The sequence below is a fragment of the Halichoerus grypus genome, chromosome 3, assembly GCF_964656455.1.
Source record: "Halichoerus grypus chromosome 3, mHalGry1.hap1.1, whole genome shotgun sequence".
NCBI lineage: Eukaryota > Metazoa > Chordata > Mammalia > Carnivora > Phocidae > Halichoerus > Halichoerus grypus.
The window spans coordinates 51,409,721-51,435,338 of NC_135714.1; the positions used below are offsets into that span (position 1 = coordinate 51,409,721).

Here is a 25,618-nt window from a genome sequence, read left to right on the forward strand (position 1 = left end):
GAAGAAGTGAAATATTAAATAGACCACTCTAATACAGTATGATCCAGTAATAAATATGATCCAGTAATTTCACTACTGGGTATTTACACAAAGAGTACAAAAACACTAATGCAAGAAGATATATGTGCCCTATGTTTATTGCAACATTATTTACAATAGCCAAATACGGAAGTAGACCAAATGTCCAATGATAGATGAATGGATAAAGATATGGTATATATACAATGGAATATTAGTCATAACAAAGAATGAAATCTTGCCATTTGCAATAACATAGATGAGAGAGTATAATGCTATGTAAAGTAAGTCTGTCAGAGAAAGACAAATACCATATAATTTCATTCATACATGGATTTAAGAAACAAAACAAATAAACAAAATAAGAGACAAACCACAAAACAGATTCTTAACTATAGAGAACAAACAAGTGGTTACCAGAGGGGAAGGGAATAAGGCATGGCTGAAATAGGTAAAGGGGATTAGGAGTACACTTACCTTGTTGAGCACTGAGTAATGTATAGAATTGTTGAATCACTGTATTATACACCTGAAACTATTATAACACTGTATGTTAACTACATTGGATTTAAAAAATATATTTTTAAACTAAATTATCTTGGCTTCTCATTACTTCTTGAATTAAAATTAAACATTAGCCTCTGGATTTAAAAGTTCACCATAATCTGTTTTCAATGTAACGGTTCACACTTCTAGTTCTTCTTTTGCATATTTTCTTCTGTACATTACTGTTGACTACAAGTAGACAGATCCTATCATCTTCCCACCTGTTAACTACAACCCACTTCTTTCTATTTTCAACTCCACTGTTTATATTCAAGGCCACCTTCACATTCTATCTCATTAACAAAGTCTACTGAGAATATATGATCCTTAAGGAATTTGCTTCCTAACTACTCCTATTCTCACATATTTTGTATATTTGCCATCATTTTTATGGCTGCCTTTTATCAATAAATCATTCAAAAAGATACTTTTTCAAATTTTAATTAACTGTATTGACTAACTTATGTGAGTATAATCTTTTCCAAGGAGATTTTAAGCCTTAGAGGATGGGGACATGGATTTTTAATCATGGTGAAGTTCACTTAACTGAGGCTGGAGATAGATGCAGTGTTGTTACATTAGTGAGACTAGGCTGGGCTCCCCGACAGTTGGAATATCTCACCCAGAGGTTTCTTCAAAGAAACATTCTCTAATATTCTGTTTAGGTAAGGAAAAATCATATAAAAATCCAACACTCTACCTGATAGTTGTAGCATTTTTAGTTATAAGAATTCTGGAAGGTATTTCTTTAATCATAAAAAATGTTGAATTTTGTCATATCCTTTTTCTGTATCAACTGAGATGATCATATAATTTTTATCCTATGGATGAAGGATAGAAAAAGAAAAATGTTCACCTTTAGCTCAGAAGGCTGACCTGCATATTTTCAATAAGGATTAAATACAAACTAGTTGCTACATTTGTAAAGGGTCTCATGACGGCTTGTACATCTCACCAATAGTTAATATTGAGCTGAATGATAAGCACCTGAGAAATCTTGTGAAAGTAGTTTCACGAGTAGAAATTTGAAGAAGACATTTTTGATCTAATACTTCCTGCACATCTTTTTTTTTTTTTTTGTAAGATTTTATTTATTTATTTGACAGAGAGAGAGTTAGCGACAGCAGGAACACAAGCAGGGGAGTGGGAGAGGGAGAAGCAGGCTTCCTGCGGAGCAGGGAGCCTGATGCAGGGCTCGATCCTAGGACCCTGGGATCATGACCTGAGCCGAAGGCAGACGCCTAACGACTGAGCCACCCAGGTGCCCCATGATCTAATACTTCCTGAACATCTTCTCCCCAGTGAGCACTATGCATATAACCTCTGGCTTCGAAAAGCAAATGTGTGGCTTTCTGTCCACAGGCCCTGTCCCCATGCTATAATAAAAGCACCTTTTGCACCAAAAACATCTCAAGAATTCTTTCTTGACCATTTGCTTGCGACCCCACATCACTATGATAGAATTTTTATATTATTTTTATCCTTTGTATGATATATCACACTTACTGATTTGCATACGTTCAACCATCTTTGCCTAGAGATAAATCCGCCAATGTGCTATTGAATTCAGTTTGCTAGAATTTTGTTGACAATTTTTGCATGTATATTCATCATTGACCTGTAGTTTTCTTGTAGTCTCCCTATCTGGCTTTGGTATCAGGGTAATGTTAGCCTTGTGAAATGAGTTCCCTCCTCTTCAATTTTTGGGAAAAGATATTTTTCCCCAGTATCCACTAATAACATGGGAATGAAACTTACTTTCAAGCTTTTCCTAGACAGAGTCAAAAGTTTCAGCAATATTCTGCAGGCCAATGCCTGCCTTTTATACTGTCTTTACAGCTCCCTCTTCATCAACTTCTTATACTAATACAATTAGTGTATTTTTTTACTTCATTTTTCTTGATATAGAGGAAATCATTAACGTATGATTTACAATAAAATATCCGTGACCAATTGTATTAGTATTTGGGGAGAATTTGTATTTAGAAGAAAGCTTAATGTGAGAAAGGAAATGGCTATGGAACTGGTTTAATGGAATTGGGACATTTTAAAATTTAGGTTTGGGGCACCTGGGTGGTTCAGTAGGTTAAGTGTCTGCCTTTGGCTCAGGTCATGATCTCAGGGTCCTGGGATTGAGTCCTGCATCAGGCTCCCTGCTCAGTGGGGAGTCTGCTTCTCCCTCTGCCCCCCACCCACAACCTGTGCACTGACGCTCTCTCTCTCTCTCTCAAAAATGAATAAATAAAATATTTTTTAAAAATTACAAAATAAAATAAAATTTAGGTTTTATGCCACAATCCATATTTCCCTGTACAGATCTAGTCTGTTTATGTGTGAAGCTGTTTTTGGTTTATATGTGATTTATATCCTTGAGATGTTTCTGAATCCATACAATTAGATAAGGCAATGTTATATAATAAACTTCAAAAATTTGTTACTCACATAACAATAAAATAAAAATTTTAAAAAGTGAAGATTTTACTATATTGTAAATATTTAAATATTTAATATAATTAAGATATCTAATTTAGCTCAAATTTGGTAATAAGAGAAATCCCAAATAAAATTATTATAATTTCATGTTGACTACCAGAAACAGATGATGACATTTTCTATCTGTCTAATTATACAGAAAGAAAATTTGCTAGATGTCCTTTAATATTTTTCTAAAGAATTATACTATAAAATGATATAAAAGGTGAAAATCAGTCTGTGGCTAATATGTTCTTTTCATCAGGGTTGTACTGAGAAACAGAATATCATCTGCTTTCAAAAAGACGTTATTTAGGAGGAAAAACAATTACCCAATAAATGGTAAAGAAAAATATTTGTATAGTCTCTGCAAGTAGTTTAAAATCATCTACACTGAAATTGTATTTTTTTTAAATCTATTCAGGTAAATGTCAGTTTGGATAAAGTTATTAATTTATGGATGCTACTTGTTAATAGACTGATAGAGCATAATGTTTCCTAGACTAATTCAATCATTATCACCTGGATTTTTAAGAACTTTTTTTCAATTAGTTATTCAGATATCTTTATTTGCAAATAGAGTTTCTAGAAATTCTAATAAATTTATCAAAGTAGGATTAAATAATAGCTTTATCTTTAATAAAATAAAAATCAATGAAGGGTGAATAATTTATTTATTTTACACAAATTTTTAAAAATATATTGTTGGATTAGGTTTGCTAATATTTTGTTGAGGATTTTTGCATCTGCCTTCATCAGAGATAGTGGCCTGTAGTTTACTTTCTTCAATGAATAATTTAAATTGTTCCTTCAGGTAGTCAAACAATATAAATGAGGTACAACTCATAAGAGCTGTGAGAGGAGGGTTTTGAAATAAAATTTAATATGTGAAACTATGTTTTGGTTGATACTTATAAAATATTTTGTTTCATTTTTGCACTCTTTGATTACAAGTTACACTTCTAATTGTTTTTGAAAGCATAAAGAAAGATGTGACATATCCCTGTCACACTGAATAGGGACTAAGACATTCCAAATGCATATGGTAGTCTTTAAAAAGTAAAAGTATAATTTGTGAGGTAAGCAGTATATAGCATTACTTCATTCAGTCATCATATGCTTATTGGGTTATTATAATTTGCCATTATACCCTCTGAAGGCAGATAATTAAAACAGATAAATGAAGAGGTATATGATAAAATTTCATTTATTTCCTCATTCACTTATTCTTTCATTCATTAAAAAAATGTTGCATGACTATTACTATCAGACAACATTCTAGGCCCTGGGGGGGTGGATACAGAGAGTCATTTCAATCACAGGACTTATATTCTGGAGGCAGGGGAAGGAGCAGACAACAAACACAATAAGTAAAATATATGTTATATGGCAATAATTTTCACAGAGATAAATAAATAAATAAAGGAAAATAGAAATGGGGAAGGTGGCAATTGTCAAAGTATAAGAAAAGGGGCAAAGGAAGACCTTACTGAGAAATGTACATTTTATAAATACCGAAGGTCAGTGTGCAAGTCACATACATATAGAATCATAGTATTCCAGAGAGAAGAGAAAGAAAATACAAACATCCTGAGAAAGAGATATAGCTATGTGTTCAGAGGAAAGAAGTTTAAGGTGGCTTTACAGAGTAAGGCAGGAAGGAGGAAAGTAATAGATGTCAAAGATGTAAATAGATAACCAACATATGTACAGGCCTTCTGCTCTTATCCCAAGTGAGATGAAAAAGTAATAGAGAGTTCAGAACAGAGCAATGAAATGAACTTTCTATTTAACAGGTTACTTAGACTTTTGCCTTTAGAACATATTGAAGAGAAGCATGGGTGAAAATAGAGAGATCTTTAGTGGGCTTTTACAATAATTTAGGCTACAAAAGTGTGCTTGGACCAGCATGAAAGGTGTTGAAAAAATAAGATATGGAATATATTTTCAATGTAGAACTGCCCAGATTTGGTGATAAATTAGTTGTGAAATATGATAGGAGTGAAGAATGACTGAGGTTTTTGGCCAAGCAACTAAAAAGACAGAGTCACCAAAACTGAGATGAATATGGCTGTGCCTGTGGGAGGAAGTTCTGGAGGTTGGAGTGCAGATGGGAGAGAGATCCATATTCAGTATTATACAGGTTTGTTTTGAGATATCTATTAGATATTCAAGATAGATGTTGAAGAGGCAGTTTGAAATAGCAATCTGTTGTTCTGGTGAGAGGTCCAAAAAAGTTATACATTTGGGAATCATCATCATGTAGTCTATCTAACCTCATGGAACTGCTGATATCACACAGGAGAGGATCAACTAAAGAAAAAGAAAAGAGAGAGAGAGTTTAAGGACTGAGAACTGTAGTACTCCAACATTAATAGGCTCAATTTATGAAGATGAGCCTTCAAAGGAAACTCAAAGATAAATGAGCAGTAAGGTAGGAGGAAAAACAGGAGAATGTGGCCTTGGAAGAGAAGGCAGTGCTTCAAAGACAAGACAGCAAAATGTGACAAATACTTTCTCAAGAAGACTCATATTTGATTATTGGATTTAGCAAATTCGTGTTATCAGTGATTCTGACAAAGCTATTTTGTAGAGCAGTATGGGCAAAAGCCTGACAGGAAAAGGTCTGAAGGGGTAAGAAAGAAAGCAACTTAAAAAATGAACATCAACAAAATATCCAAAGAGTATTACTCTAAAGCATGAGTTCTTATTCTTTAAATAGTAATAATAGGAAGAGGCTCATGTTCTAATTTCAAAGTGATGATGAGTGTAAAAGACATTTTGTGATATTACAGTAATCTAACATGATAAGAAAGTATTTGTTTAGAGATACTACCATGTGGTGGATTGTCAACATGAAAAATTGAATGAAGGACATTATACTTCAGCCAATTAAAATAAAGATCATTTTTTTCCTTTTTTTATCCATGTAGATTAATCTCCTGAACTCTATTCACAGTCCTCTGGCATCAACTCTATATTGAGAATCTTGTTATAAAGGGAAATTGAGTGGTATCTGGAAGATGAAACCTCTAGGCAAGATGTGTTTTCCTTTTTTTTTTTTTTTTTCTGAAGGGAATATTAGCAGTGTTTGGGAAAGATCAAATTTACAGAAAAATCAAATTCAGAACAAAAACCTCTGATTTAGGAGAAGGAGGTGAGAACTGTTGGAACTCTATCCTTGAGTAGAAAAGGGGAGTTAGGTGCTCAAGTAGAAAAAGTCAACTTAGTGAAGCACAGAGAGTACGAATAAAAAATAGCAGAGAATGTGGGCAAAGATGCAGGCTAGAGCAGTTTATAGAAATTCACTTCTGATGTAGTCAATTTTCTCTACGAAGTAGGAACCAAGGCATATAGTGAAACGGTGGAGACTGGAGAGGAAGTGTTGGAGATCTGAAGAGGGAAGACAAAAAAGAATGTTTTAAAACAGCGGAAGAGATAAAGGATTATCATGGTCAGTATTAATGAATGTAAATTGAGGAAAATCTTTAGCTTTCCGTATTTTTCTTCAGCTAACTCAAGTTGCAGGGAAGTCCATGTGGAGTAGTTGAAGAACCGGATTTAATCAGTGTTGTCTATTTAAAACCATCATTCAGTCATTTATCCAAGAAATATGCATCAAATATCTATCACCCGCTGGTAATTCTCTCAAACACCGGGTACACTTTTATGTACAAGATGATAAAGCCTTTGGTGTTACAGAGCTTGTAAACTGTGGGGAAGAAAAATAATAAAGGGACAACTTAGAAATATGATAAGGATGCTGGCAAAGTAGGTCTTTACCCACTTTAGAAAGGTAAATTTCACCTAGGGTTAGGGAAGACATCCATGAGGATATCATGCCTTTTCTAAAACCAAAACATTGTGTAGTCATGTTTGATAAAAGATAAGATTAAGTAATCTCAAATAGGTAGAGGAAAAATAAATTTTGTTTATTTTTAATTTCCTTCGGGAAGTTGCCATACTGGATCTTTTAATCTAGCCAAATAAGACATTTGATTTAATTATTTTAAGAATTTCTTTAGAAACATAATAAATCCTCCATTTAATATTCATTTCCATGCAATCACTCAAATGCACCACTAACTATTCACAATTACTTTTCAATTATCTCTTTGCTCTTTATATATTCACCACCTTCCAAAAATTAAACCTCTTAGTCTCTGGGGGTGAGTGGAGAAAAATTTCTGCTTATGTGGAGTGTATGGTATTATGGAGTTACTTATGATTTGTTTGGTCTCTATACAAAATTCATTAGTTAAAGTTTCTATCTTATTTATATGTCTTCCATGCTTCTAATTTATTAGCCTACATATGTTGTCTGCCTCCTCCCACTAAAACATAAAGAACAAGAACCAGGTCTCTCTTTTTCTGTCTGGACCCTGAGTGCCTGGAACTCTTCTTAACATAGTGTCCTTAATATCTATTGAATGTATAGTAGAGTGAGAGGATGAATGAGTGAATATCATTGCAACTTCATGTTTGTGAATTCGAAATCAGCTATTGGTAAAATTGCCATTCATTACCCAGTTAAGATAAGAAAACTATGTTTTGTAGAAGAAGAACAAAGTGCATTAAGAAGGATAAGGGCGAGTTTATACTCAATGTCTGCAGGAATATTTGTTTAAGTTGCAGACTTACTGTAGAAAAGGTGGCTCCCTGATAGAAAAGTTTGTGAGTTTATGATACAAACAAGCTTGAGTGTCTACTGTATGTCTAGAAGCATGAATAAGGCACTTTCATCAAGGATCTACATATCTACTCATTCCTAGATGGCATTATTAATAATCTCTCATTTATATAAGTAATCTGTAGAATTTCACAGAATCAGGGCCATTAGCTTTTTCGTATCACGCCACTACTAATATTATCTTTGTTTCCATGACTATATTTTATATTGGTCAGTCTAATTTTGTTATTTTTTTTCTTGAATTTGTTGTCTGCATGCATCTTTTTCCTCAAAAATGACTCACCTATATTCTGACTATAGAACATGCACACATTTGGGGACGCCTGGGTGGCTCAGTTGGTTAAGCGTCTGCCTTCGGCCCCCATCATGATCCCAGGGTCCTGGGATCGAGTCCCGCATCGGGCTCCTTGCTCAGCAGGGAGCCTACTTCTCCCTCTCTCTCCCTCTGCTTGTGCTCTCTCTGTCAAATAAATAAAATCTTAAAAAAAAAAAAAAGAACATGCACACATTTGTGTGGTTTTCTGGAACTATATAGTAAGATGCTTTCCTTGTTGCAGTTTATTATGTGTTGTTATTATCCTATAAGCAACTACTCCACTGTACCACCTCTTAACACTCTCAAATCCATAACAAAAAATTTTATCTCCTGTACATATATGCCTAGAGAGAGAAATTAAATGCCCTTTTAATAGTCCAATGAGGAGTGCTGTAAAATGATGGGAAACCAATAGATTGCAAATGAATGACACCTGAAAGGGGTAAATATATACATGGCACTTAATTGCTGTAGAATATGATGTCACTGGCCATGTACATCATCATCATCATCATCACACTAATAAAATAATTAAGATGCATTTGTCTATATGTTCTGAGATTTATGTCATTTCAGTCTATGTTGTAAAACATATATTAAATATGCATCATTATACAAACATCCCTGCTATAGGAATCCTGACCAAGCAGGAAATAATTAAAAGAATAAGGTCAGAACAGAAATGCAGGTGTTGCAGGATAACGATTATTTTATCAACTTAACACTTTAATGCTTTTTACTTGAAGGCAGAATTTCAGTTTTATTTATTTATCAAAATACGTAATGATACCTTTGTGTATTTTGAACTAAATCATTTCTTGGAACACTGAATTTACATAGGCTGGAAGCTGTGGTAGCTCCTCAAGGACATGGTTTCTCCCAGGAAATCACTTATTTATTAAAAAATAAAACAAATAGGTGAGCTAATGAATGCTCAACCTTTGATCTAATATACCTACATATTGTTTCTTCCTTAAATAGTTCTTTAATTAATTATCACAAGTTGCCAATGGCACTTTATTTTTTTCTTTTCAACATCCTACTCTACAAATTCCTTGGCCCTTTTCGACCGGATGCCAAAGAACTGGGTATTGGTAGGGGCCATGCAAAGACCGACAAAACCCTGGAAGTGGTTTTCCTCTGGAATGACTCGGACTGTCTCCGAGTCTCAGCGATTCTGTATGGGCCTGACCAGTCCTGTCAGCTGGGTTGCCAATTTGAGTTCTTCAGCAGAGCTGTCTCGCTTCTTGGGGGCTGAGGGCTCCCTGGGGAAGAGGATGAGCTTGGAGCGGTACTCCTTCAGCTTCAGCCCTGCACATCAGCCTGCAGGGACTCGGTGGACTTGCTCTGCCTTCTTGGATCCATTGAGATCCCAGCGGTCCGTGCCACCTTCTTGTGGATGCCAACGACCCGTAACTTTTCCAAGCTGAAGCCCCTGACAGCTCGCACTTTGCTGTGGTACCTCTCCGTGGGGCACCTCACGATGGGCCCGAAGGGTCTGGGCGCAGGGTGCGGGGCCATGGGGCCTGCCTTGGCTTGCTGGGGCCTTGCATCTGCGGATCTTCCGCACCAGCTGGTTGAACCACACGGCCACACGCCACTGCCAGTCCTTGTGGAAGTGGGGCTGCAGGATCATGCCATTGCACCCTGGCTGCTGCCTACCGGCCCGCTCCGACACACAACAGCCAGCGGAAAAGAACTGGTGCTGCAAAGCACCCTGGGAAGGTACTGGTTATTTTAGAACCAAAAATACAAACACAAACGATAAAATTAGCAAATATATTTATCTAAATAAATTAGAGGAAAATAATTTCTCATGTGTGGAGAGACCAAGAAGGAAGAAAAAAAAAAAAAAGTATGGGGGTGGGGATTAGAGAAGAAACGGAGGCAGAAATTAAAAATAAAGGAAAGAAAACTTTGTTAGGAAAAGAGTAAAACAGAACATGAAGGAAACAAACAAACAAAAAAGAAGGCAATATATAAAATATGGCCCAGTAAGCATTTTTAGTACTGTTAAAGAAATGCTTTTTTTCTCTATGTGTTTGACTCTCCAACTACAGAGGTTTTCTTCACATCTACACCACTTGAACCAAACTGTTATAGAAAAAGGGAAAACAGAAGTAGAAAAATTACTCTTTTGGCCGAAATTAGTCTAAAGCCCATTCCAAATCGCTGCCATACTGACCTACCATACCACTCCCATCTCTGTCTCTTCCTCTTATCCCTTGGGAGTATTTCTCTTTCGATTACAAAATAAACTTGATCGTGAAGCATTTTCTGGAATATTTCAGATTTATTTTGGTTACGCATCATGCTCCTCTCCAACCTGGCAAAGAAATCACCATTACTGAAATGTTCAGACATTTCAGTTCTTTCACAAAACCAGTAAGAACAGACAAATAGTAAATAAACCCTTTGCAATCTGTTTCCACAACTTCCAATAACTTGTTTGAAAGAAGCTTATGATCATTCTGCTGAATACTTTAAAACTAATAAAGGGCAGGCTGCAATGGGACAATGTCTTGGATTGTACTGAGGGGCTTTCCTTAGTATTTTGGTGACCATGAAAATGGAGGACACCTAAAGGTACCCTCACCTTCTATTGAAAAGTTGGGGATTCATTGTTCATTTTCAAAATAGTGATATTTTTCAAGCCCTGGGTAATCAAATGCAGAAAATATGTGAAATTTTATACAGTACATTGACTGTAACAAAAGAGAAATAACTGAATATTAGAATATTACTTGAAGACACTGTCTTTGTAAATCAATTTGGAAAGTTTTATTTTGAATATCCTCACTCCAGTTTATAATTTTTCTATTGTCATTAAATAGCCATACATTTTTATAATTATTTTTATCAATTTACCAGGTAAATTTCTGTTGAAAAGCACATTAAGTGGAACAGATATGGATGGCATTTTGCTGTTTGACTATCCTAAAGTGCTAGAGTAATACTGACACCTAGTGGAAGAATAGCAACACTGATTAAAAATAAACCATCATTGTGGCTATTCAATTTTCAGAGATCCTCAGCTGCTATAATCTATGAGAAAATAATTATAATAATAATTAAAAAGTATTATCACTGATTTACCTTGACATATTAGATGATCTGTCTTCTTGGCGATGTGTGTGTACATGTGTGTGTGCATTTGCAAGCAAAACAGGTAGGGATGTGAAAATTATGATTATTCATTAAGAATATAGAGATTCAACTTAATTTGTCAGGTAGTATGTAGTTTTTCAAATAATAGATACATAAGAATATAATACCTTTATTCTACTCTTGGTGTTTTCTATCTTTGTTAGGATTGAAATCAGTTTAAGCCCTCAAACAGTTAAGTTCAACATAGAAGAATATTGAAGAACCCCTTCCTCATCTTAATCATTAAACTTCCCTATCTGCCTTCTAAATGCAGTTTTGTTAAAGAATAAAGATAGTTCTATCAGGGTCTGAAAGTGAATATGTAAGTGTGATGCCAGCTCCTCAGGTAGGTGTAAACAGAAATGGTTTCTTTTTCTATATTCCCAGTACATAGAACTTGGAAATCAGTAAGGTGTTCAGCAAATTATTGGTACACACGTTGATATGTGCATGGTTGAGATCACTGCTCTTACTAGGCTTTGGGAAATATCTAAATTATAAAATATCACAATATATGTACATTTTAAGCATACATAAATTGTATGAAGTAATCTATATCAGGATGATATGTATAAAGGATAACCAAAGACAAAGTATTTTCATTCCTTCACAAATATCAGATTTCTGGAAATTTGTCTAATTTCAACTATATAATCTCATGACGTTATTTAATTATGATATATTATAATGATGTGATAATGAAACATCACAGTTCTTATAGAATATAATAAATCTTATAACAGTATTTTGAGTTTTGTTTCATTATAAATAGTTATACTGAAAAACTGAAGAAACCACATTCTAAGAAATTTTCTGGGTAAACTGCTGAGAAATTTCTAATGTTACTTGGCATCAACAATTAATTGTGAATTTTGGCTCTTCATATCCATCTCTTGTATTATAGAATACAGTTATGTTATTTAAATAACTAAAAAGAAAATGTAGGTTACTACATCTCCACACTACCAACACACTAGACCTTTATGAAACCCCGGCTGGATGGTTCCACCCACCCCATTTGAGAGTCTTGAATGGCCTCTTCATTTTGTATGGACTAAGTTTGAACTCTTTGACAAACCATGTGAAGGCTTTTAACATTTGGCCCCCTACCTTCTCCCCAACCTCCTAAAACACCCCAGCGCTACACATATCACAATTCAGTTCACAGAGAGCTCTGTTCTTCGGTCAAATTGTGCTCCGTCTCCTCTGTACATTTGTCCTATTGCTTTCTTTGTGCGTGACATTTCTCTGGTAGAGAGGAAAGGAACATTGGTGTCAACTCAAAACAAAAGCAAGTTCTAGCCCTAGTTCTTCCCATTAATGGCTTTTGATAAGTAATGTGTTATTGTTGTGTCTCAATTTCTTCATAATGTTTAGATTGCTGAACGAGAAACAGTATATGTAAAGGGCTTGGCAGAAAATAAATGCTCAATAAATATACTAAATATTTTTATTCCTTGAAAAACTTGTTTCAAAGTAACTTTATTTGTAAAACCATTCTTGAACCAGCCAGGCACATTAAATACATTGGCCACACATCTATTATGACACTTTTCACATTATATCATGACCCATGATTCTCAATTTTTTTTCTAGCCTGGATCTGCTAGAATTGTGTCTCCAACCATTATGCATCATTCCTGAGATGGCTAATTAAGTATATCAAACTTAAAATTTCCAAAACCCAATTACTCATATCCCACCTTCAAAATATGCTCATCTCAAACTTTATCTGTTTAATAAATGGTTCAACATTCATTCAGTCGCTCAGGCCAAAATTCTATTTTCCCTTAAGTTCCACAAGCATTCCAATACCAAATCCTTTGCTTTATCATTTTTATCTCTAAGCTAACCTTCATAAGCTTTCTCCAAGTTATCATCAACTCTAGACTAGACTTCTGTACCAAACTCCTAACTCTTCTCTTTACCTACACATTTTCTACCTTTAGTCCAAACAACTCACCCAAATGCTCATGGCTATGTTTATGCATAAATCATAGGACTCATATCAATATTTGACCATTCATTAGAATAATATCCAAATTTCTTATTCTAGGAGGTAAGTTCAGCATGATCTTTCCTACCTCCTTTTCTGATTTTGTATCTTATGAGACTCTCCCTTATTCACCCCAATCCAGTCCAGTTTCCTCAAGTGCCCCTTGGGTGTGAGTCTTAGATCAGACTGCTATAACAGAACAACAGACTGAGTGGCTTAAACAGCAATTTATGTCCCATAGTCTTGAAGGCTGGGAAGTCCAAGATCAAAGCATCAGCAGATTCTGTGTCTGGTGAAAGCCTGCCTGTTTCCTGGTTCATAGATGCCTATCTTCTCCCCATGTCCCCACATGGCAGTAGTGGAGTGGGAGCTCTACAGAGGCTTTTTTATGAGGGCACTAATCTTATTCCTGAGCGCTCTATCTTCATGAATTAGTCATCTCGCAAAGGCCCCATCTCCTAATACCATCATATTGGGGATTAGGATTTAATTTAAGAATTTGGGGGGAGGGAGCACAATATTCAGTCTATAGCAGTAGTCAATCTCATGCCAATTTGGCCTTTGAATATGTTATTCCTTCTGACCTATTTTCCCAGAAATATTCACCAAGTTTATTCCCTCATTTCTCTGCTCAAATGGAAATTACTTCATCTTATCAACACCTGGACGTATTTAATTTACTTATTTATGATTTAAGTATTTTTAGGTATTTTTACTCTTAAAATACAACTTTCTTAGGAAAGTGCTTTGAAAATTCAATTCACTACCACATTCCCAGTGGTTAACAGATATTAGGTGTTTAAAAAGTTAACTGTCCTCTCCTTTACTTTCTTACACTGGTACAGTGAATGGAGTTAATACTCCACATTTTGGGGTATTAACATTGGTAAAGAACTGTACTTGCAGCAAAATTATTTATAACAATAATATAAGAAAGTGTTAATAGTGGATTATAATTGTAAAAAGGACAAAGGCTTTACTTTGTTTCTCACAGAGCTTAAAATAGATGAATCACAAGATAAGTCTACTCGAACTTTGAAACCAGCCTGGTAAACTTTCTCCACAGAGCTTCCAATTCTTAATGTTGAATAACCAACACTCACTAATCATCTCACACACTATTCACTTATTTTCTCTACTGTTCCCATTTTGAGCCAGGCATCTTTCACTTCCTAAATCTTGGACCAATATTTCCTTACATGATTGTGTTCCTATAGCTTTCAACCAGGTATTTACATCTGCTTTCTGCCTCCTGTCATTTAACTCCCCACTAAGAAATCCAAGTCATATATTTACCAGACTAGTTTTCCCCATTCCAATACACTTCTGGTGTATTTGTTCCTCTTGAGGCTAAAGATTCTTATCTGGACCCACTGTCAAGTAGTCTTTGCAACAACTCTTGTCATTTCAGGAGATAATGTGAAAAACAATACAGTTTTTGTTATGGTTTTTGTAAATATTTCTCTAGTTTAATGAAGAACACTACAGGAAGTATATAGCTAGAGTGGAGAAACAGCACACCACTGTGGTAAGAGCTTAAGCCCTGGCATAAAACACAACTCAATTGGAATTTCAGATTTCATCCATTAGCAGTTTGGTGACTTGGAACAAATTACTTAAATCTTCTAGGTCTTGGTTTCTTCATTGATAAAATGTAAATACTATATTGATAATGTTATAAATGAGAAAAATTCTATATCATTGATATTATAACATCAACATTATATCTTGATGTTATAGATTAAATTAGAAAAGTACATTATAAAGCATAAAGTATAATGTCTGAATATACCATATACATAACTGAGGTTGGATAGGGTTATTGTTTAAATTTTCCTGACTTTGATCTTCCATTTTATATTAGAAAATACATGGAAATATGTTTTTAAAATACACCATCAAAGATAGTTCCATTATTTCACTTGTTTAATATTATAAAAGATAATGACACTTTCAAAATGTTAACAGATTTCATGTTTATTATATTATTCTATCTTAACTAACTCATGAGATAAAGCAGGGTACATATTAATATGCTTTTAAAGTCAATGAGTATAAATATTATTAAATTCCACTTACAGTGAAATCATATGGTATTTGTCTTTCTCAGTCTGAGTTATTTCTCTCAGCATAATACCTTCCAATTGTCTCAACGGGTACAATTTCATCTTTTTTATGGCTGTGTAATATTCCATTCTGTATTTACACCACATCTTCCTTATCCATCTGTCTACTGATGGGCACTTAGGTTGTCTTCATATCTTGATTATTGTAACTAATGTTGGCAATAAACATGAAGTGTGTATATCTTTTTGAATTAGTGTTTTCATTTTCTTTGGTAATACCCACTAGTGGAATTGTTGGATCATATTGTATTTGTTTTAATTTTTTGAGGAAACTCCATACTGTTTTCCACAGTGGCTATACCAATTTACATTTCCACCAATAGTTTACAAGAGTTCTCTTTACTACACATCCTTGTCAACACTTATTATTTCTTGTATTTTTTTTTAATTTTAGCCATTCTGAGAGGTATGATGTGATATCTCATTGTGGTTTTGATTTGCATTTCCGTGATGATTAGTGATATTAAGCATCTTTTCATGTTTTTGTTGACCATTTATATGTCTTTTTTGGAAAAAAAAAGTCTATTCAGGTCCTCTGCCTATTTTTTTAATTGGATTGTTTGGGTTTTTTTGGTGTTGAATTATGTAAGTTCCTTGTATGTGTTGAATATTAACTCCTTATTGGATATATCATTTGCAAATATCTTCTCCCATTCAGGAGGTTGCCTTTTTGTTTTGTCTGTGGTTTCTTTCACTGTGTAAAAGCTTTTTATTTTGATGTAGTCCTAATAGTTTATTTTCACTTTTGTTTCCCTTGCCTTAGGAGACATATCTAGAAAAATGATACTATAGCCAAAGTCAAAGAAATGACTTCCTGTGTTCTCTTCTAGGATTTTTATGGTTCCAGGTCTCACATTTAGGTCTTTAATCCATTTTGAGTTTATTTTTCTGTATGGCATTAGAAAGTGGTGCAGTTTTATTTGGTGTATATAGCTGTCCAATTTCCCCAGCACCATTTATTGAAGAGACTGCTTTTTACCATTGTATATTCTTATCTTCTTTGTTATAGATTAATTTACCATATAATTGTGGGTTTATTTCTGGGTTCTCTCTGCTATTGCACACCTGAAATTTAGGTAGCATTTTGTGTCAACTATACTCAAAATAATAATAATAATAATAATAATAATAATAATAAAAGATAATTAGTAAAACTGGACTAGATTAGAAGTAATTATAAGAAAAAAAAATAAAGTCAATGTGTATAGAGAGGTTTAAGAAACCTGCATATCTTATACAAAATCAAGGTCAACACTAGAATCTAGATTTTCTGTAGTCTAGCAGCCCATGTTACTAGGTTTTTACAGTATATCTCATTTTTTAAAAACATCTGTGACCTCTTTTGATGAATAAAATAATATTTATGAAGCACTTATTCTTTCAGGCATTGTTCTATATAATTTCAATGCATTAACTCACAAAACCTGACTTATGAAGTAATTACGTTTATTATTCCCATTTTATAGGTTGAGACTCTCTAGAAGTTTAATAGTTTGCCCAAGGTCATAGAGCCAATATGAAGAAAATATGAGATTTGAGTCTAATAGTCTAAATGTGAACTCAGACTTTTAGATATTATGCTCTATGGCTTATCATAAACCCGTGGAAATTGTATTTCCACGCTAACCTTATTTGAAATTAAGAATGAAATAATAGGACTAAAACCAAAACATTGACTCACTTGGCAGTCTACAACAAAAACAAAGCAGTGATAATTTAAAATAAGCTCTCTTAAATTGCATGTGCAAACTATGAGTTTATGATTATGGCCCCCATTTGAGAATTGCTAATTTACAGAGCTGTGGTATGCTTAAATACAAGGCTATCTTTAAGAGCAGCTAAGCATTATCTGCATTTACATAGAGGCAATTACTAATTACAATCCTGTGCAGTAATTCAAATGCAACTGCAGGATTATCTCATGATAACAAAGCCACTAACTCAGGTCTTCAGTCACACAGTGGTTTAGAAAACAGAAGAACAGAGTGAGTACTCTGGAGGTGTCTTGCATGCGTTGTTGTCTAGAAAAGAAAAGATAGACATGTTACTGTATGAAGTAGAGCCATTCTATAAATCAAATGATTTACCAGTGGCGGTTTGAATTACACAACTCATAAAAGCGTTCTCTGAGTACAAACCTGACAGGAATAAAAATACGCTTTAATCTGACAACCAGCAACCCCAACTCATATTATCCATGAGAACTGATGGGAATCAGAAAAAGATGATTATTGAATGTGTATAAAATGGCAATTAATCATATTAATTTTAGTTCAATTTTGAGAGTTCTTAAGTGCCATATATGTAGAATTTACTTAATGTTCACAGCTACCTACTGGATCGTTATCTCTGTTTTCTGGAAAGAGAAATTCTGACTTGTTAAATAATAAAACTTAACAATCAACGACACATAAGACCAGAATCTGTCTCCCTTTGAGGGCCACCTTCTTTGTCAAGGCTAGCTACTTTTCAAACCAGGAGATGCTCTGATGCTCCCAAAAAGTTATCCACAAAATGACAAAAGTGACTGAAATGAGATAGCAGTGTAAATGGTACATTGGCCTTGAGGTCTTAAGAGTTTATATTTTACTTGAATACAAATTCAGTAAGAGCTTGAAATAATTGTTTTTAACTTAACTGTTAGTTATTTTGCATTCCTGAATGTTTATGGTGCTTTATACAGTCAATTAATGAGAACATTCTAAGTACATAACAATCAGAAATCCAAACAGTTCAAAGTACATAACAATCAGAATTTCCAGAGTAGCAAATTGGGAACAAATATTAGTTTCTGTGGGAATATTTATGGATTATATATATATATGTAATCTGGAATCCTAATACTTAGTAGGATAACCAGCAAAGCCATGAATCTATCCATGTAATAATCTACAAGCATTTTCTGTATTTTTAAGTTAAATGTAGTCAAAATCAGTAAAAAGAGAAAGAATGTGTTCTATATGTAGATGAAATAGATCATGCATATTGTAGTTAGCACTTCTCTGCATGAGGTGTGAAATGCTAATGGATGGGAGAAAAAAAAAAAAAAAGATACTCTATCAAAGGAGAAAAAAAATCTCCTGTCTTGATGCAAGAAAATGTTCATACTAATACAAGTAAAGTATGATTCCCTAATTTTCAAACATAGCTATTACAGCCAAAGAAAGTCTTTTGAGTATTTTTCTGCATTCATAAAGGTTGTAAAATATCAACAAGAGAAAAAAAAGCTTTGGGGACTGGCAAATAATTAACATTCAGGTTCTTTAACAAATGGGTTTTATGATATTGAAAAAATAATTAAAACTCCTTGAGCCTCAGTATCTTCACCCCTAAAATGGAGATGATATTAATTTCATAGAGCGTTGCTATATGGATGAAATAAAAATAAAATGTTATGTGATAAAAAGGGCCTATAGTAAAATACCAGTATTTTTTTTCCTGCTTCCTGTTCAAAGAGTTGAGTTATCTGGATATAAAAGGGATTACAAAATGTTTCCTAGAAATTAATGAAATTTGACAGCATTCTTCATGGGGAAAGCTATATGAGATTTCTTAATGGACAAAATTAAGCATAGTTCCTGAGTTCCTTTCTTCTCTGAAGAAAGTTCTTTCTTTCTCAACACTTTTCTACCCACCTCTCCCAACTAGGCTAGATAGAGCACTTGGAGTATTTGTGCTGAGATCTGAGAGGTTTTATGAATGGTTATATCCTTTAATAAATTACTGCACAGATGCATCTGGGCAGCAATTACATTCTTCTACACCAAATGCACTAGAGCATTTCTAAAGAAAATAAAACAATGAAGTTAATGAAATAAACTAACATTCATAAAGTTGCAGAGTACTTACCATTTGCCTAGATTACCTCGTTTAATTCTCAAACCAACCTTACAGTGTTAATATTGCTAATAATGTAATTTTCAAAATGTTAAAAATATGACCCTTATACAAATATAAATTTCATATGTATAAAATATTTCAATAAACTCATTCATATTAGAATAATCCTGGAATTTATACTGTAACAACATGGTAAGACTAGTTCAACATTTGTTTGAAGTTCTAGGCATTTATAGACATTTTAATAAAATAATATTTGAATAAGATTGATAGGCTAGATATAAAACTGATTAATGTGATTAATATCCTATAAGATAATAATCCATAAACTTTGAGGTTATATTTTTTACCAGACAAATAATTTACATGTCTGCTAGACAAAAGTCTACAAATAACATGTAATTTCACTAATTCTGGGATGTTTAATAAACAGTGAGCAGGGAATGAACAAAGTACATTTCCTAAATAATTAGGTAGTCCTCAGATGGCCTTGTGCTACTATATAGCCACTTACCTTTTAGTCATATTTCCAAGTTTTGATAGCCTTTCTTAATGGTATTATTACACCCATATTTCAAGTAATTCAACCAGATTTTTAATAGTTGAGGTCAATTGTTCAGGGTCTTATGACAGATTAATGTTTTTTTTCTTTTAATTTTATTTATTTGAGAGAGAGAGCGAGCAAAAGCGGGGGGAGGGGCAGAGAGGGAGAGCGAGAAGCAGACTCCCCGCTGAGCAAGGAGCTAGATGTGGGACTCAAACCCAGGACCCCGGGATCATGACCTGAGCTGAAGGCAGATGTTTAACTGACTGAGCCACCAGGCGTCCCATGACTGATTAATGTTAAGCCAAGTTTGAAACTTACTGTTTCTTGTTTCAGACCCTTAACTGTTACCTATCATACTTATTTTATGTGCTGGGTAGAATTATTGCCTATACATTTTATTTTACTTTATCCCTTACACGCATACTTTTCTTTCCAGTTCCAATGTGGCAATGCTATATTATACCTTCATCAGCAACTAATTGAGAAAGATAGAAAGGCTAGTGTTTCTAAGCTGTATTCAGTTAGATCACACAGATACAAGTTTTTCTATGATTTCTGGTGAAAAGCCTGTCTTAATCCAAAATTACACGGTATTAAAATCTGACCTGAGCTAACATAAAGCTATCTAGAGATTTTACTTGCCTCACTAGCATGACATGTTTCTTTTGTTTCACTGTATAACTATGGATCTTTGAGTAGAGTACTGCTTATAGCAACACTGAACCTGTTATTTCCCAAAAAAAAGTTTTTAAAAATTCTGAATTCAAGAACACATCTAGTCCCAAGATTTTAGGTAAGGATCCATACTATAGTAGGGACCTTCTGAGAGGGAGGAGGGGATTTCCCAGTGGTGAACTGCTCCATGACTTTCCAATAGTTCACATTCTCAAAGAGTTTTTGCTTGACAGCTCTACCTACAACATTAGCTCCCACTTCCCTGGCCATGCTTGTACTCACTCTATCATACACACACATCTATTGCTATCTATCTATCTATCATCTATCATTTTTTATTATTTTTATTATTTTTATTATGTCATGTTAATCACCATACATTACATCATTAGTTTTTGATGTAGTGTTCCATGATTCATTGTTTGCATATGACACCCAGTATCATCTATCATTTTCATCATTTATTTTATTCCTATTTTCTATCTCACTTATTGGAATACAATTTTTATAAAAAATAGAGCTTTTTTTTCTTCACTGCTATAATCACAAAAGCAAGAAACATAACTGCCAAATGGTAATAATTGATGGAGTGAATAAATGGAATTAAAGTAGTTTGTATGTCTAATCCATTCGTATTTTTATAAATTTTTCAATACTAGGACTTAAAATTGTTGCTGTTAACTGAAAAATAATTACTTCAGAATTATCTGGGAAATATTTTTCAAATATCAGAACCTTAAATTAATAGCCATTTCATCTGAGCTTTACCAGTTTTCTTTTTTTTTGATTGTAGACTGGTCAAAAATAGTATGTCCTTTCTTAAATAGCATTATTGATATATAATTGATATATACTGAAAATATTTAAAGTGCAAAGTTTGGAAAGTTTTAATATATGGATACTTACAAACTATGACCACAATTAAGATAATGAAACTACCATCACTTTAAATTTTGTTATTAAAGTACAGAGCAGTGGTTAATCTGGGACTAGAATTTCCCCAATACAGAAGCAAAATACTTCTGGGAGTTCTACTAAATGTCCTATGAATCATAAATTATGAGGTTTTTCACTCTAGCTGATCACAAAAAGACCTGCTCTTGGGCTGTTGAGCTGTAAATATTATTTTTTCTACTCCTGTGGAAATGTCAGATATTCTGCTTTAAAAATGAATGCATATTTATGCTAAATAATAATCGAGTATTGTGCAGGTTTTAGAATTTTACTTGTGCATACTACTTTTCACCCTTATTTTACAGTGGAAACAATTCTTGGGTGAGGTGTAAAAAATTCATATATTTAAAGATTGATGAGGAGAACAAATAATTGTAATCCATTTGCCATAAAATTAATTCATACTCAAGAGAAATTCTCTAGTAGGAGAAGGAAGGAATTTGAAATCTTTGATATTTAAATCTCACATTCGAGGTCAAAAGTAAATAAAATTAGATTTTCAGTATTTTGTCTAAAAATTAATTTTACTGCTTGAATGATGTATCTTAAGTATTTCGGCCTATAAATAAATCCTAATGAATCCTCTATGCTGCATAATACTCTGCTCTACTGTCTGTGTGTGTTGCATGTGCTTAATTCTAAGCAAAATGAAGAGTGAAGGCTCTGAAACTTTTAAAGATAGGTAATTAGAGCTTGCTTTTTAAAAACCTGACTCTTGAGAGTTGAAAGGAAAGAAAAAAATTCCACAAGCTAATTTCCTTGTCTCTTTTGTCTTTGCTTCTATTCAATTTTCTTTTTTTTCCTTGTTCACATTTACTTTTGTTTCTTTGTTCCATTTTGTAATTTTCTATAGTGCTTTAAATTTGTTTTGCTCTTTTTAGAATCATTCTTCCTTCTCTTTGTGTCCTTTTCTTAATTTGCCTTCACCTTATCCAGTCTGCAGATCCTCATTCAATATGTCTAATTGCTGTGATTTCATCATAAAAATCAATGAATTTTTATCAGAAATAATGTACTGCATTAAGTATTACCTCCTAAAATTAAGAATCAGATTGAACTGTTTTAGTGATAAAAAACCAGCTACAAGAAGTGCATTTGCCTTTATCTCTTCTTGTTTGAGTTAATGAACCCTGCGCTGAAGTACAACTTCAATTATTAGCTCTTTTAAGCATCTCAGAAATTATCAAATTAAAATAAATTAGTAAAGAAATCTCTACTTAAAACAACAAACATTTATTTCCCACAATTCTGGAGCCTGGCCGGTCCCTGATCAGGGTGTCAGCACATTGAGTCTCTGGTAAGAGCCCTCTTCCTGGATTGCAGGTGGTTGCCTTCTTTCTATACTCTCACATGACCAAGAGGAAGAGATCATCTCCCTTGTCTCTCTGCTTATAAGGGCACCAATCCCATTCATGAGGACTTTACTCTCATGATCTGATTACCTTCCAAAGGCCCCACCTCCAAAAACCATCATATCACGGATTAGAACTTCAATATATGAATTTTAATCTACAGCAGGATGCAATTTAGTAGCAATTCCCCACAAAATACTTTACACTTAAAATATTCAATGAATATTTATTTATAAAATGAATAAAAAGTTTGAGTGAATGAACAGAAAACAACATAGAAAAAAATAAAAACATTGTATTGTCTCATTATTCACATTTGCTATCCTAACCTTAGATGCAACAACAACAAAAAAAGATGTTAGTGTCCCAAGGATTTCTTGGCTTATATTTTAGTTATCCCTCTGGTTCCTAAATTATCCTTATTTTGAATATTTCTTCAAGGGCTCAAATGGAGAAATAGAATAAGTAATTATTGCTTGAAGAGTGAAAATGTTTCAATCAATACAGATAAAATCCTCATTTATTTATACCTGTTGCAAGGCTAGGCAATCACTCCTTTTTAGTTCCCAGATTGCCCATGGCAAACCCCATAGGCACCACATGATATATAGCATGTAATACTCGAAACCTAACAGTGGATATTCCTTGTGTATAATTTGAACATCCTCTGTATTAGTTAATTTTTCTTCTGGAAACACTTATTAGTCTGAATTTTTTTCATTTGAATTTAAAAACTGAATGACCTATTTTTTTCCTGTGGTTACTCTATAATCCCATAGAAGGTTATCCTCAGGCAATGGCCTGGTGCCTCCATAAAGCACATCATATATATAAAGTACCATCCCTGGTGAAAGACTAGATGGGCATTATCCCTCTATATCCCACGCCCATCCCTGTGGTAGTACAGCAAGGGAGTTGAGAATAGAGGATTTGCTGTCAATTGGCTTATGCTAAAATCATGGTTCTACCAGCTCCTTGGTGTATGACCTTGGGCAATTACTTAGCCTTTCTGTGACTCAGTTTTCTGATCTCAAAAATGTTGATAATGTAATTATTTACTTCAGAAGATTATTGTAGGGCGCCTGGGTGGCTCAGTTGGTTAAGCGACTGCCTTCGGCTCAGGTCATGATCCTGGAGTCCCTGGATCGAGTCCCGCATCGGGCTCCCTGCTCGGCAGGGAGTCTGCTTCTCCCTCTGACCCTCTGGACCCTCCCCCCTCTCATGTGCTCTCTCTCTCAGTCTCTCTCTCTCAAATAAATAAATAAAATCTTTAAAAAAAATAAAATTAAAAAAAAAGAAGATTATTGTAAAAATTACATCAGCCAATACATAAACAACAACTTAGAATAGTGCCTGCTGTGTAGTAAAAGGCAATCTGAGCGTTTACTATTATTGTTATTCCTATAGCATGACTTCTACTTTAATTTAATATATGAGCCTGATTGTATATCATATACATTATACATTTCTATAATCCAGCCATGTGAAAACAAGGAGACCCACTACTCTTTCTCCAGAGTCTCATCACAAATTGCGATTTCTCTAGAGTCTCATCACAAATTGCTCCAACCACTTAAAGAAGGTAGCATAAATAAAATTGGCCAACATTAAATCATCCCCAACAACTTTATCTCTAGGTGAGCTCTGGATTCACTTTATCTTTTAGAAGTACCACCAAATAAATTACCCACACATGCAAATATTTTCCCTAGTCACTGTCAATTTGAAGAAAGGATATAGTCACCAGACATCTGGCATATTTCTTAACACACACTATATGCTTAAACAAATAAAAAGTCTCTCTTTTTGGTTCCTCTCTTAGACCCTGAGAATACATGAATGAAGATAATAGACACATATTTTCCATTTAACCTTGCCTCTTTATTGCTATAAGACCACTAAGCATGGTTTACTCCTTTCTCAAAATAAAAACTCCAGCATAAATGATGATAAGCAAGATTCAAATATAAGTCAGTGCATTAGGAAGTTGGGTAAAATATCATACAGCGTTTGAGAAAAAAGAGAGGACCCAGGATCATGTAGGATTTCCAGGAGGCAGTTACTGTGATATTGCACATCGAATGATGGAGGTCAGGGTTAAATGGTAGCAATGACTGCACTGAGTGAGAATTTGGAAGGAAACACTCCTCTCTCGGGGACTGCTGTGGAACGTGACCAGGTAACATGAGAGATCCATGAGTCAAGTCCTGACCCTCATGGGATAGGAGAGGATGTAACCAGATTGTCCTTGCATTCAAGGTGGTTCTGAAGCTTTGGAGTAGGGACATTTTGACAATTTAAAAATAAAATTGGTGATTTGGCATATGCTGAGTTTTACATAATGCTTTGTAATAAGCTAGAATTATCTTCAAGGCAGTTGGCCTGGAACTGGATTTAAAGTATAAGAGTGAAGATAATAGCATAAGATTCATTAACCTTCCCAGCAATAGGTCAAGAAAAGAAGAGAATCTAGGAAGAAGTACGTTTAGAAGGAGTACACTGTGATTGTAAAATCCATCAAAGTTTGTTCTAAGAATGAAAGCACGTTTAATAGTATTAGAGATGAAAAATAGAGGAATGGGGTGAGACAGTCTTGTACATAAGACACATTGGTAAACTTTTTTGAGCTATGTGAAGTAAATCCACTTTATTTTGAAAGAGATTTCTTAAAATAGAGATATGTAGCATACAAGACTAACACATGTTATCAACACTCACCCTTCTTAAGGTGAGCAAAAGATATGTATTTACTAATATAAGGACTGAAAGTAAAATTCACATCAAAAATATGCAATACTTTTATTTTATTTTATTTTAAAATAAAATTAAAAAAATAAAACACAACACTTTAGAAACAAATTGCTGCTTCCTTGAAACAACATGATATTCTGCTAATTTCCAGCCATGCTTAAAGTGTTGAGTGTTCAAAGTAACTATTC

The 25,618-nt window shown here is 33.9% G+C and overlaps 1 pseudogene; it reads right to left on the minus strand.

Moving 5' to 3' along the window:
* Window positions 1-9,027: 9,027 nt before the first annotated feature.
* Window positions 9,028-10,352, minus strand: LOC144381236 (large ribosomal subunit protein eL13 pseudogene; annotated as a pseudogene).
* Between the last annotated feature and the right edge of the window lie 15,266 nt (window positions 10,353-25,618).